Below are 12734 nucleotides of genomic sequence, written 5' to 3'. Positions count from 1 at the left end.
TTCTCTTCTCTGTATTTCCAGAATCTGGAAATATTTCCTGTTTTCATAATAACTCGAACTTTCGTTGGGTTCCATTTTCTCTTGGAATGTCTCCTCCATTAGTGGATATATAATATCAAAATGTAATATAATAATATATTTCTTCAATAAACCTGGGCTCTGATACCATTATAGGCGAGCATGAGTGAATAATGCATAAAAATGCAAGAATAGTGAAAATGGACTAAAATTCGCGCTTGAAAGTAGTTTAGGGCTAAAATGGTCCAGAATTTAGCCCAGCTCCACGCATATTCTTTTTAGATTCTATCGGGGGACCAAATTGAGTGGTTTTGAAAAGTTACGGGGCTTAAATGAGAACGCAAAAGTTAAAGGACTAAAACGAGAAATAGCCAAAGTTAGGGGACTATTTTTGTCTTTAATCCTTAACTATATAAGTCGAAAAATATGAAGCTAGAATGAACAATTAAAATACGGTAACATAATTAATAATTAATACAAATGGTCTAAATTAACTATAGTTATGTATTAAAAAACCTATTATTATTATAAAACTTGTATAATATTGCAACAATATGAGAATTAGAAGTGAGAGGGAAGATGAGAGTATCCTTATATCATTTCACAATATCATCATAAAAAACAAAATGGCTTATATATAGGCTCCAAAACTATGACCAAACGTTTCATCATTGATGAGAGGAGATGAATATCAAAACCTAACAATTTATGAAAGAACACAAAGAGGATGGGAGATGAAGATGAACATCCACAAACTTTTGAATTTCTTAATTTTCATAACACTCCCCCTTGGATGTTCATTAATCAATAATATGCCTCGTTAAAACCTTACTAGGAAAAACTCTAAAGGACAAAAACCTAGTGAAGGAAAAAGAGTTAATTATATTTCAATACATGAATATACACTGCCTCATTAAAAGTCATACCAGGTAAACCCGGTGAGGAAAATCATGGTCAAGGAAAAAAGAGTGCTATGCATTTTTACTCCCCCTCATTAAAATATCAGTCGAGATCTTGAGATGACAAACGTCAATATTATGGACTAACTTCTTGAATATTGCAGTAGAAAGTGCTTTGGTGAACAAATCTACTAGATTTTCACTTGTACAGACTTATTGAACATCAATAACACCATTCTTGAAGATCATGAGTGGAGAAGAATTTGGTGAAATATGTTTCATTCTATCCCTTTTGATGTACCCTTCTTTCAGTTAAGCAATACATGCTGCATTATTATCATATAGGATCATCGGGACAATCTTTTCAAGTGAATCCACAAGTCCCTCAAATGTGTTGAATCATGGATCTCAACCAAACATATTTGACTTACCTCATGTATTTCTATAGTTTCTGCATGATTTGATGATGTGGCTGTTATTGCTTGTTTCATAAATCACCATGAAATTGTTGTATACCACAAAGAAATTAATTGCCAGTTTGTGATATGCTATTATGAGGATCAGACCAATAGCCAATATCGGTATAACCAATTAAATCATAATTAGATACTTTTGAGTAGAATAACCCCATATCCACCGTACCTCTAAGATAGCAAAGAATATGCTTAATCCCATTGCAACGCCTTCGCGTGGGTTAAGTACTATATCTTAGTAATAAATTAACATCAAATATTATATTAGGTATTGTAAAGTAAGAAAGATACGTTAGTGCTCCAATTGCACTAAGGTATTGTACTTTAGGACCAAGCAGTTCTTCATCCATTTTTCGAGGTCTAAAAAGGTCCTGCAAATCTAATGAGCATACAACCATTAGGGTGCTCAATAGATGTGATTTGTCCATATAAAATCGCTTTAACACTTTAGCGATATAAGCTTTTGATTCACAAGAATTCCATTTATTAAATATTCAATTTGAAATCCAAGACAATAGTTTATTTTGCCTAAATCTTTCATCTCAAATTGTTTCTTTAAGCAATTTATAGCCTTTTGGAAGCTCTCCTGGAGTTCCAATAATGTTTAAGTCATCAACATAAACTGTAATGATAACAAATTCATTTCTGAATCTTCTCATGAAAATACAAGGATAAATAGGATCTTATATCCTTTCAACAAATAATCATTGAGATAATTATACCACATTTGTCCTGGTTGCTTCAACCTATATAGGAATTTATTTAATTTGATAGAATGACATTCTCGAGAACTTGATTTTTTTGCTTCGGGGAAATGAAATACATCAAGGATTTCATATAGATATCATTATCCAGTGAGCCATACAGATAGGCTGTAACGAAATCTAGTAGATGCAAATTTAGTCCTTCTTTAACTACCGGAAATTAACAAAAAGTAGTTGCATCCATCACAAGAGAGTAAGTCTCTTCATAGATAATGTCGGGTCTTTGAAAAAAACCCTTGAGCAACAAGTCTTGCCTTATATCTTACAATTTCACCTTGCTTATTTCATTTCCCCATAAATATCCTTTGTATACCATTGGTTTTACATCTTCAGGTGTACGGACTACATCTCGTTGATGTATCAATCATAACCATGAAATATCGGCATAGTCCACATGGCGGGTGGATTGGTCCACAAGTATCGTCTTGTTTACATTCCAAAGTATGAGAGATTAATTCTCTATTTTTGCTGGTGATGGTCGAATATTTAACTTTCCTTGAGAAAAAGAAGCACATGAGAAATTATTGGATTGAGAATCTGCTGGCTCTTCAATTATATGTCCACATGAAGTCTCAATTATTTTTCACCTCATAATTGATCCGGGATGGCCAAACCAGTCATGCCAAACAACAAACTTATTATGATTTGTAAACTTCTGGTTTACAATAGCATGAGTTTTAATTGTACTAATATATGTGTAGTAAAATCCAAAGGAAAATACCAATTAATTTTTTCAGTACGCATTTTTTTCCTAAGATCACATTTGTGATATAGAGATACACAATATTATCTTCATTTGTTGTTTCAAGTTGATATCCATTTTGCCGGATATCCTTAAAGCTTATAAGGTTTCTTTGATACTTGGTGAAATAAAGTGCATCATCAATATAAAATTGTGTTCAACCGAGTAACAATACATTAACTCTTTCGGAGCCCTCAATTAACTTTGGACTACCGAATATAGTACTAACATTGGCTTCTTTTATTACTAATTAAATAAGAGAAGTACGTTTTATTATTAAGTATTGTGTGCATTGTGACATAATCAGCGAGACACATATGTTCACTATTGACGTTGCCACTAACCAAATGGATATCCATTCTTAATTAAAACATGATAAAAATGTAAAACCAATATTAGAATATCTACTAATGAGACAAATATGTTAATAAATTCTTTACTATGATAGAAAATATTTTGGACATAAAATTCATAATACTAAACAAGAAATAAGAAAATTACTTGCGTACACTTTCATCACCAATTAAGTGATCGATTTTCCCATTCGAATCAACAAAAATATTAGTAACGTTTATATGAATCATATCAATATATCCATCACTTTTACTATCCACAAAATTTATTTCAGTTTTTCTTCACTATTTTTTCACTTCTTGTGGAAAGATATATTCCTAAAAATACCACCACGATAAGCACGTCCACAACTACGACCACGACCAAAACTACGGTTACGACAATGATATGGTTCATGATTATAGTGGTTGCATGTTGCACACTCACTTTAAGGAATAGAGCTGAAACAATCGGTCGGGACTAATGATTTTTCAAAAAAAAAAACTCATTATTTTGTTCAGCTACGAGAAGACAAGAAATTAGCTCAAAATATTTTCTGAAACTTTTTTTCGCATATTGCTACTGCAGGAGCATATTGAATGCATAGAAGGTAGAGAATATTTTTTCTAACATATCAATATCAGTGATTTTTCCAACGCATATTTTAATTGACAACCGATTCTAAACATTGCATAATTGTACTCACTATTTTAAAATCCTGCAATCTCAAGTACATCCAATCATAGCGAGCTTTTGGAAGAATTACAGCTTTTTGGTGGTCTTACCTTTCTTCAAATTATTCCATAAAAATAAGTGGGTCTTTTACCGTAAGATACTCGATTTTAAATCCTTCATGCAGGTGACGATGAAGAAAAATCATAACTTTGGCCTTATCTTGGTTAGATGCTTCATTACCTTCCTTGATAGTATTTCCAAGACCATTTGCATCGAAATGAATTTAAGCATCTAGTATTCAAGATAAATAATTCTTCCCCATAATGTCAAGAGCCACAAAGTTAAGTTTTGCAAGATTCGACATAATAGTACTGTCATAAAATCATGAAGACAAGTTCAACAATATCCAATATAATAAAATCTACATATTAAAAATTAATTAATAAGTTGATAGTTGTGACATGCATATACTGTATCATAATTAACATATTCACATTGTAATATTATCTTCAAAACCAAGATATCATATATTTGTAAATAAAATTATAATAAACGACAATTGATGAAAATAAAATATGCAAGTAATAAAGAATTTTACTCGATATGTTACTTTAGATATATTACCTTGAAAAATTAAATTTTACTACAAAGATTACCTTGATGGTTAGATGGAATTTTTTGAAACTGTATAGCGCTTTCGTGCTGATAACGTATTATAAAACTTGTATAATATTACAACAATATGATAATTAAAAGCGAGATTATTCTTATATCATTTTATTATATCATCATATTAAATAAAATGGTATATTTATAGACTCTAAAATTACAACCAAAAGTCTCATCATTAATGAGAGGAGATGAATATCAAGAGCTAACAATCTGTGATAGAATGTAAAGCGGTTGGGAAATGAAGATGAATATCCCCAAACTTTTCAATTTCTTAATTTTCATAAGAGTTGTTAACTTATTGCATTCTTATTAATAATCAAGTAATGAGATTATTCAATATTAATTGACTTAAGTTGCATATTTGAAAAAATATGGTAATAGAATCAATATTACAATATGTCAATGTAATCAATGTTAAAATTGATGGCCTAAATTAACTTCAATTACTTATTAAACATAATTAGTTATTAACTTTTGTAATCTAATTAAAAATATATATAACTAATAGGGATATTAACAACAACCAATAGAAATATTGTTATAATTAAAAAATTCAAAATTTTCACAGACCGACATTTGGTCAAAATTGTTCAATTCAAAAATTAATCCAATTTTAAAAATGTATGTTGAGCTAACCTAAAAATAATCATATTCAAAATTATGAATTTCAAATATATAATACTGATATATGTATATGAAGTCAGTTATTACATTTTTGAAATCCAGAATTGAAGTTACATTAATTCTATGGCAAAGTTCTCTATTAATGTTTCTATTGATAAATAAGAAAAAAACGCTAGTTAAGTTTTGAAAATATAGGTATTGAACTAAAATCAAGGAGATCGTATTTAAAAAGTATCAATTAAGGAGAAAAATGTTGATTAATATACATAAAGTTAATTAGCTATATTTTTTAATTCTCATAATGAAGCTAATTAAGTTCTGTATACATTAAAGAAAAAAATTAAAATGCAGTAAAATTTAATTAAATTGTAAAAAGGGAAAATCTATATATAAAGTACATACTACAAAGATAAATGTTTGGAGTGGAGGAATATATATGTTAGAATCAAATTTTGCAAGTTAGAAAATATAACAATAATTATGGAATGTAATTTAAAGATATCAAATACATTGAAAATTATAACATATATTATTAAGTCCTCCGTACTATACATAGTATTTTGATAATAAAAAAAAGGGTAAATTACAACGAACTCCCCTGAATTTGGTATAATTACAAATACCTTCTCGTTGTTTGAAAAATTATCAATACCCCCTGATTTTAATAGTGAACTGACCAAAATGCCCTTATGGATTAAAAATTATAATTTTATTCATTTTTTTAAAATAATTTTTTTATGGACCAAGTGGATAATTTTTTATATTATATTTTTAATTTTTTTTCATCCATCCCGTTCGATTTTTTTATAAGTTTTAAATTTTTTAAAAGAAAACAAAAAATACAGTAAGAGCAAAGTTGACAATTTCATACCTCCAACCAAAGATTACATAATTTCATCAAACATCAGGGGGTATTTGTGATTTTCAAACAAAGAGGAAGTATTCGTAATTAACTAAATCTCAGAGGAGGTCATTGTAATTTACCCTAAAAAACACTCAAAATTCTAAAAATTAAGAATTTGGTCAACAAAATTGAAGGATTTAAGTCAAAGAGCCCCCTTAAAATATATATTTATATATATTAATAGTATAGATTTTTCTAGGCATGTAGTGAATGGGTGAGAGTAAAAGTAGGGTTCTAGGCCTTAGCGTACATCACCCAAAATTTCATCCGCTTATTCCTTGTAAGGATGAGTTGAATAGAGACATGCATATGTGATTTCTAGCATAACAAACAAACAATATGAACTAAAACTTAGCATCTAACTCTTGATAGATAAATACACTTTTCATACACAAAACTTACCACTAGAATCGCTTTTCATGGCCCATCAAGGTATTCAAGAACATCCTCCTTGTCCCCAGTAAGTCTTTAATTCTAGCTCATTTTCGTTTCATGATTAATGTTTTTTCTTCAGTTGTCATTAGAATTTGTGTTATTCACATATGGACTAGAAACAAAACAACAAGTGACTAAAAGGAAACAAATTCCAATTATGCGAACGAACGGTTTTATATATAATTGTACGAAAATGCACTATGATATGCATAATCATATTTAGTTCAATTATCTCCGAAGAGTATTGAAAAATAAGGGACTATGTTTTTTTCATTATGTCCTATTCTCCCCATTACAGTCCTGGCATCACACATTTATAGATTTCAAGGAAATGAAACTACCAAAATATAAATGAAAAAAAACTAAATCGTATTCATAGATGCACCATCTCTATCTAGCTACCTTTTGATCCTATTTTGATTAAATTATGTTGGTGATTATAAGATAATTGCAAATCAGAAGTTTAGATTACAAAATAAGCAAACTTACAAGTATGACTAGATGGGGCATCCTTTACTAACTAGATTAAATGTATTTTTAGTACCGTAATTTAATTTATTTGGTATTTTTATCATTTGACTTTATTGGGAGAAATACCTTCCGTCTCTAATCAGTCTATGAAGGTGAAGTTTTTGTTGTTAATTTTGTATCTAATTCTCTAACTCTCAAAATGTTTCGTCTCATATTTTGCCTGTCCCTAATTTTTCGTCTCTAATCCGTCTCTAATTTTTTCTTTGTTTTGTAGATTTTTTAATTTCTATATTCAAATTAATATCGTGCTCATTATGCCATCAAATACATTCAACAAGTACAAAAATCTGATTCCAACCAACAACAATAAATAATAACAAAAATGAATATCATGCAAATAGTACTAGATAATACCAATGTCTGCATTTCCAAACCAACAAAAGCAAGTCAAAATACAACTCAAATCAACATAAATTAAGTCTTAAAAAACCAATACCAAAAAGAAACTAATGATCTTCCCTAGAATGTTGTTGCTTCTGCTGTGTAGTCCCACCAGCAAATTGATGGTTTGTATATCTCACATCTTAAAGTAATTTACGAACTAATTCCTGTAGGTCTGCTTCCCTCTTTCGACCTTATTCAAGAGCAGTTTCAAGCAATTTTCTATTTTCCTCTTCTCGTCTTGAAAATTCTTCTTTCAGGTTTTTAGCATTAGAGCGCATATTCTCCATAATTTTTGTTAACTCATTAAGCTTCTCCTCAGATGAACTAAGAGTAGAACTGACTAAACTTGCATTTGTAGATGACGAGCTACTTCCAAATCCATATAAGCATCCTTTAAAAGGACCTCTAGTTATATCATACCAAACTGAGAGATCGAAATCAAGACTAGAAAGAAACATTAGTACACTCCATTTTTGCAAAGTATTCTTCCTATGTAAGTACATAAAAGGAACGTTTATGTACTAAAAATCTAACAAAATTCCTCAATATATATACCAAGTAATATTTAAATACTTTAGTCTGAATCACATAACTTCATTTCACAACACAAAACTTATGGTACTAATGCTTTGAGGCTGATACCCTATGGATTGTTCAATTGCTCAAGTACAATTCTGTGATTGAAATTGCATTAAGTTCCTATGATTTTTTATTTATTTAGTATTTGATTTACTTGTAACTGGAATGTCTTGTTTCGTATATTGTTTACGGAACAGCCGCAGAACCCCAGAGTCCACTTGATGAAAACGATTCCATAGGAAAAAAAGCAGCAATACCGATTTTTCAGATTCATAAGCTTCAACAATTTCGAAGGCAATGCAATAATATAGAAAAGAATTCTTAAGTTTTTACCTTGACAAAGCTTTAAACACTCTCAAAATCCAGAACCTGGCACTCCGATTTCTTGAATCTCATCAAATTCGCACAGCCAGGAAAACCCTAACGTTAAGTCAACGGAGAAGTGGTTGGTGCTGAGAGAAAACATGCAGAGGAATGGGTATTTTTTATTAAAATAAAAAAATTAATAAAAAATTTACTTTTAATTTATTATAATTAATTGAAATTAAAATTTTAGTACATTATAATTATACAAACATATATATTTTATCATGTCATATAAACATTTTCAACTTAATTAATATTTTAATAAATAAAAAAATTGTTGTTTTTGTGTTTTAAAATTTAAGAATATTATAATTTTTCAAACTTATTTTGCCAAAAAAATTAAAATTCTGTCATTTTTTTGTTTGTCTTATATTAATTACTTGAAACTAAAATATTTAAACTACTCATTTACAAAGTAAAATATAATATATTATGTAAAAAGAATTTTTTAAAAATAATTAATTAATAATTGCTTGCTTATATTTTTATTTATAAAGTTTAAAAGTTTACAACTTTGGAGACAAAACTTTCCATAAGTAAATTAAAAATAAATCAGCTACGGAAATGCAAACAAAAATAACCAAAAAACTAAAGTGCCGGCCATCTCGATTTTTGAAGCAATAATTTAATAGTATCAGAGAGGCCATCTCTGATATAGAAATTATTAATAATTTATCATAAAGAAAAGTTTCAATCTCTAAATCTGTCTTTGATACACACTGATATAATTCCGTCTCTAATTTTTTATCTTTAATACCCTATTTTCTTATAGTGCAAGACTGCCATGCAAAAATTTGCGGATTAGAGCATACTTGGAATTAGCCTACAACTGTTCAGTTTCCTCCATCATAAAATTAATGGCCCAACAATATCAATAGCGTGGCATTCGCTAAGTGCCGCCGCAAATGATTGTTGGTAATAAGGAGGATCCGACGACTTAAAGCTAGTGCTAGGTTTAGGGTTTGGAAGAATCGTAGGGGTTATGGGCTCCTCAAGAGAGAGTCCTTCCAAAATCATATTACATATGGGTAGTCATATATCAATTTATGTTTTACAATAAAACCATCATAATTTTCCTATTGGTGTCATTTTTCAAAAATTATTTGAACTAAATTACAAATCTTCAATTATATTTCAATTGCAATGGTTTAAGTCGTAAATCTATTGTAATAAACACAAGAAATTTGAATTGTAGAAGAAAGTTGATAATTAAATTTAGAGTATTTGATTTCATAATTCCTTTTAAGTTTAGTTTTTTAGTTAGAACATTATGTTTGATAACTTTATATTATTTGTTGGGGTGAATACTAATTTGCCCCCTTGTAATATTGAAAATGAGCATATTTTTCCTCATGAAAAAAATATAGCAATTTACCCCTTGTACTTTTTAAAATAAAGCAGTCTACCTCCTTATATAGGAAGGTAAATTGCTTCATTTTAAAAATCATAGGGGGTAAATTGTTGTATTTTAAAAAATACATGAAGGTATCACTATTTATTTTTTAATAAAGGGGTAATTTGCTCATTTGTGATATCACAAGGATGTTGCTTGCATTTTTTCCCCATATTTGTTGACATGTTGTCTTGTATTATCCATTAATAATGGATATTAAGTACTAGAAGAAAATAAAATTTTTATATTAGGGACTATAAGACCAAGAATTAGATATTAGGGACTTTAATGATATGAAGCTCAAACTTTAAGGACCATTGGAGCATTTATCATTATGAATTATGATACTTCATCATAACACAAAGATTCAAAAGACAAAATAGTTTTAATGATCATATATGTCAAAAGTTTATTAACATAAACATAATTGGATTGTATAGATAACCTTAGAACTTGTAAACAAATTACAGTAAACCCTCTATAAATTAATACTTTATAAATTAATAAATTCTTTAAAATAATAAAACATTCTGGTCCCGACTTGGGCCTTTGTAAAAAAGCATCAAATTCGATAAGATAATAAGATAATAATTTTTCAAAAAATTCCTTTATAAATAATTCCTTTATAAATATTAGGTCCCATTAAAACTCTAAATTAATAATTCATAAATATTACAGTTATAAATATTATGGTAATTTGCTAAAATATGAAGTCTGTAATATTTTACGTATTTGATCATTCATGGATGAAAAGACATGATTGGGTTTTATGAAATATTTTATTTTCATATTGAGATTTATATAGTATATGATGTATTCATCATGCATGAATATATTTAACTGGTTATAATAGTTATTTAAGTGCAATGAATTAATTAATGTAAACATGTATATTTAAGTAATTCCAATGGATTGATACATGCGTCTATGAATATAATAGTTAGTTGTATACAATGAATTGATATTATACATGAATATATTTAATTAGTTACAAAGAATTGATTGATGCATGAATATAATTAATGAAACATATATGAATTCGTTTATTTTCAATACATATGTAATAAATTTGTTGAATTTAAAAAGTCTCTCTTTTAATTAATAAAATATTAATTTATCGATAAATTAATATCTCTTTAAATTAATAAAATTTCATGGTCCCAAGGTTATTAATTTATAGAGGTTTTACTGTATATAATCGCTCATATGTAATGTCACAATTCTTACAGGGTTAAACATGTCTATCCTATACTTCTCCTAATTTTAGACACTCTTAGATGTTTTTAGGCGTTGATTACTCAATGATGGTCTAGAACACTTACACATATTGTACACAATTTGAGTATCACAACAATCCATCGGCTTTATAAAATTGATTGTTTGAAGAGTTGATCACGCATATCAAATTTATGAACCTTTCATTTTTTTGCAAGAATTGACTAAGTTTATGTAGAAGTTCATATTATACTCTTTGCATGGTGTTTTTCACAATCAAATGAACAATTACCTTTCGGGTTCTGATGCCACTGAAATTGTGACAAGTCACACTACTCAGCAAGGAAAGGATAACAAAAATATCAAGCAAATGATTAATTGTTTGTGTGTTTTGTATAAGAGATATTATTAATAATTTATAGCTAACTAGTCAAATTATCTTTGATGGGGTCATACCATAAGGCTTATTATAGAGCTACAACTGTGAAGTAGGCAGAATATTTCTTCAATCTCGATATATTTACAGATCATCTGAAGTGCAAATATAGACAAAATTGTAAAGTCAGTCCCGCAAAATAGAGTTATTTCATATTTGATCCCATACTTTATAGGATATTAAGATTGACAAATAGAAGCCAAAATTATTGCATAAAAGGCCCTCCTACTAACCGCCGTTAAATGTCAATGGCGGACCAACATCTAAAAATTACATTCCCTAAGCAATTAGTGGCTCAAATATAAAAAAATACAACATTAGTCATAAGGAGGCTGATTACCTATTCCCTAAGCAAGGGGTAAATTGCTATTTAATTTTCATAAGGAGGCTGATTACCTATTTTTATAACACGGGTAGGTAGATTGCAAATTTATCTACATAAAATATAATGAAAATTTTCATGGGCAATAAAGATGGTGAAGATATAATGAAAATTTTCATGGGCAATAAAGATGGTGAAGATGTAGAAAAATGTTGTCATCTTCCATAGGAAATCACTTCTCTAGCAATGTAGAAGTACTTACTATATTGCATTTAAGTAACACAATTATGTTTATGATAATAAATAACTCTGTTGTTGTCTATTAAGCAAATAAAATTTGAATACTTTTCAAAAAGAAAAAATTGTCACATGCCTTTCAAATAGTTTTTGTATTGTGCTACAAATTATTTTGATTAGTAAATATTCTCAATGTGGTAATTGTTCACAAACGTTGTTATGTACAATTGTGTGGAATTATTTCCTCTTTTTCTTTTTTTTTTCATCTGTAGCATTTTGGGTATAATTGGAGCTTTTTCGCAGGAAAAATGGGAATAATCCCACTATATCACAAAAAATCCATCAAAATGACACTACTTCGTCAACACACCAAAAGCTCTCATATTTGCTTTCTTCGTCTACTTCTGCTAAAGGTAATATGGATGTATATTATTTCTCCATATAATATTTTTGAATGACATTACATCATTGGGTGTTGACATAGCATTACGATGATTTTAGTACTAATGATCTCCATTGTAATTGGTTTCTTTTTCTTGTAGACTTGAGACTTTTGGATGTAGGAAAAGCAGAATTAGGCGATTGCTCTTCTTCCAATGAAGTTACGGGGACTTGTGGTAGAGACTCAATGCATGAATTGCAACTACAAAAAATCAAACATTCATGTCCATCCCAACCGTCAGCTTGGAAACGATTCTTCAGGTTGTGGAAAAAAAGTCCGTTAAAGAGAAT

At 28.9% G+C, this 12734-nt stretch overlaps 1 long non-coding RNA gene across 1 annotated transcript; it reads left to right on the top strand.

The window, feature by feature from the left end:
- Positions 6432–12664, top strand: LOC105172328. The gene is made up of 3 exons (XR_848641.2): positions 6432–6564; positions 12306–12415; positions 12545–12664. It is a non-coding gene; the product is annotated as an uncharacterized LOC105172328 (long non-coding RNA).

The sequence above is a fragment of the Sesamum indicum genome, linkage group LG10 (genome assembly GCF_000512975.1).
Source record: "Sesamum indicum cultivar Zhongzhi No. 13 linkage group LG10, S_indicum_v1.0, whole genome shotgun sequence".
In the NCBI taxonomy this organism is placed as follows: Eukaryota; Viridiplantae; Streptophyta; class Magnoliopsida; order Lamiales; family Pedaliaceae; genus Sesamum; species Sesamum indicum.
The sequence above is the reverse complement of the archived record's forward strand: the minus strand, read 5'-3'. Positions and strand labels throughout refer to the sequence as shown.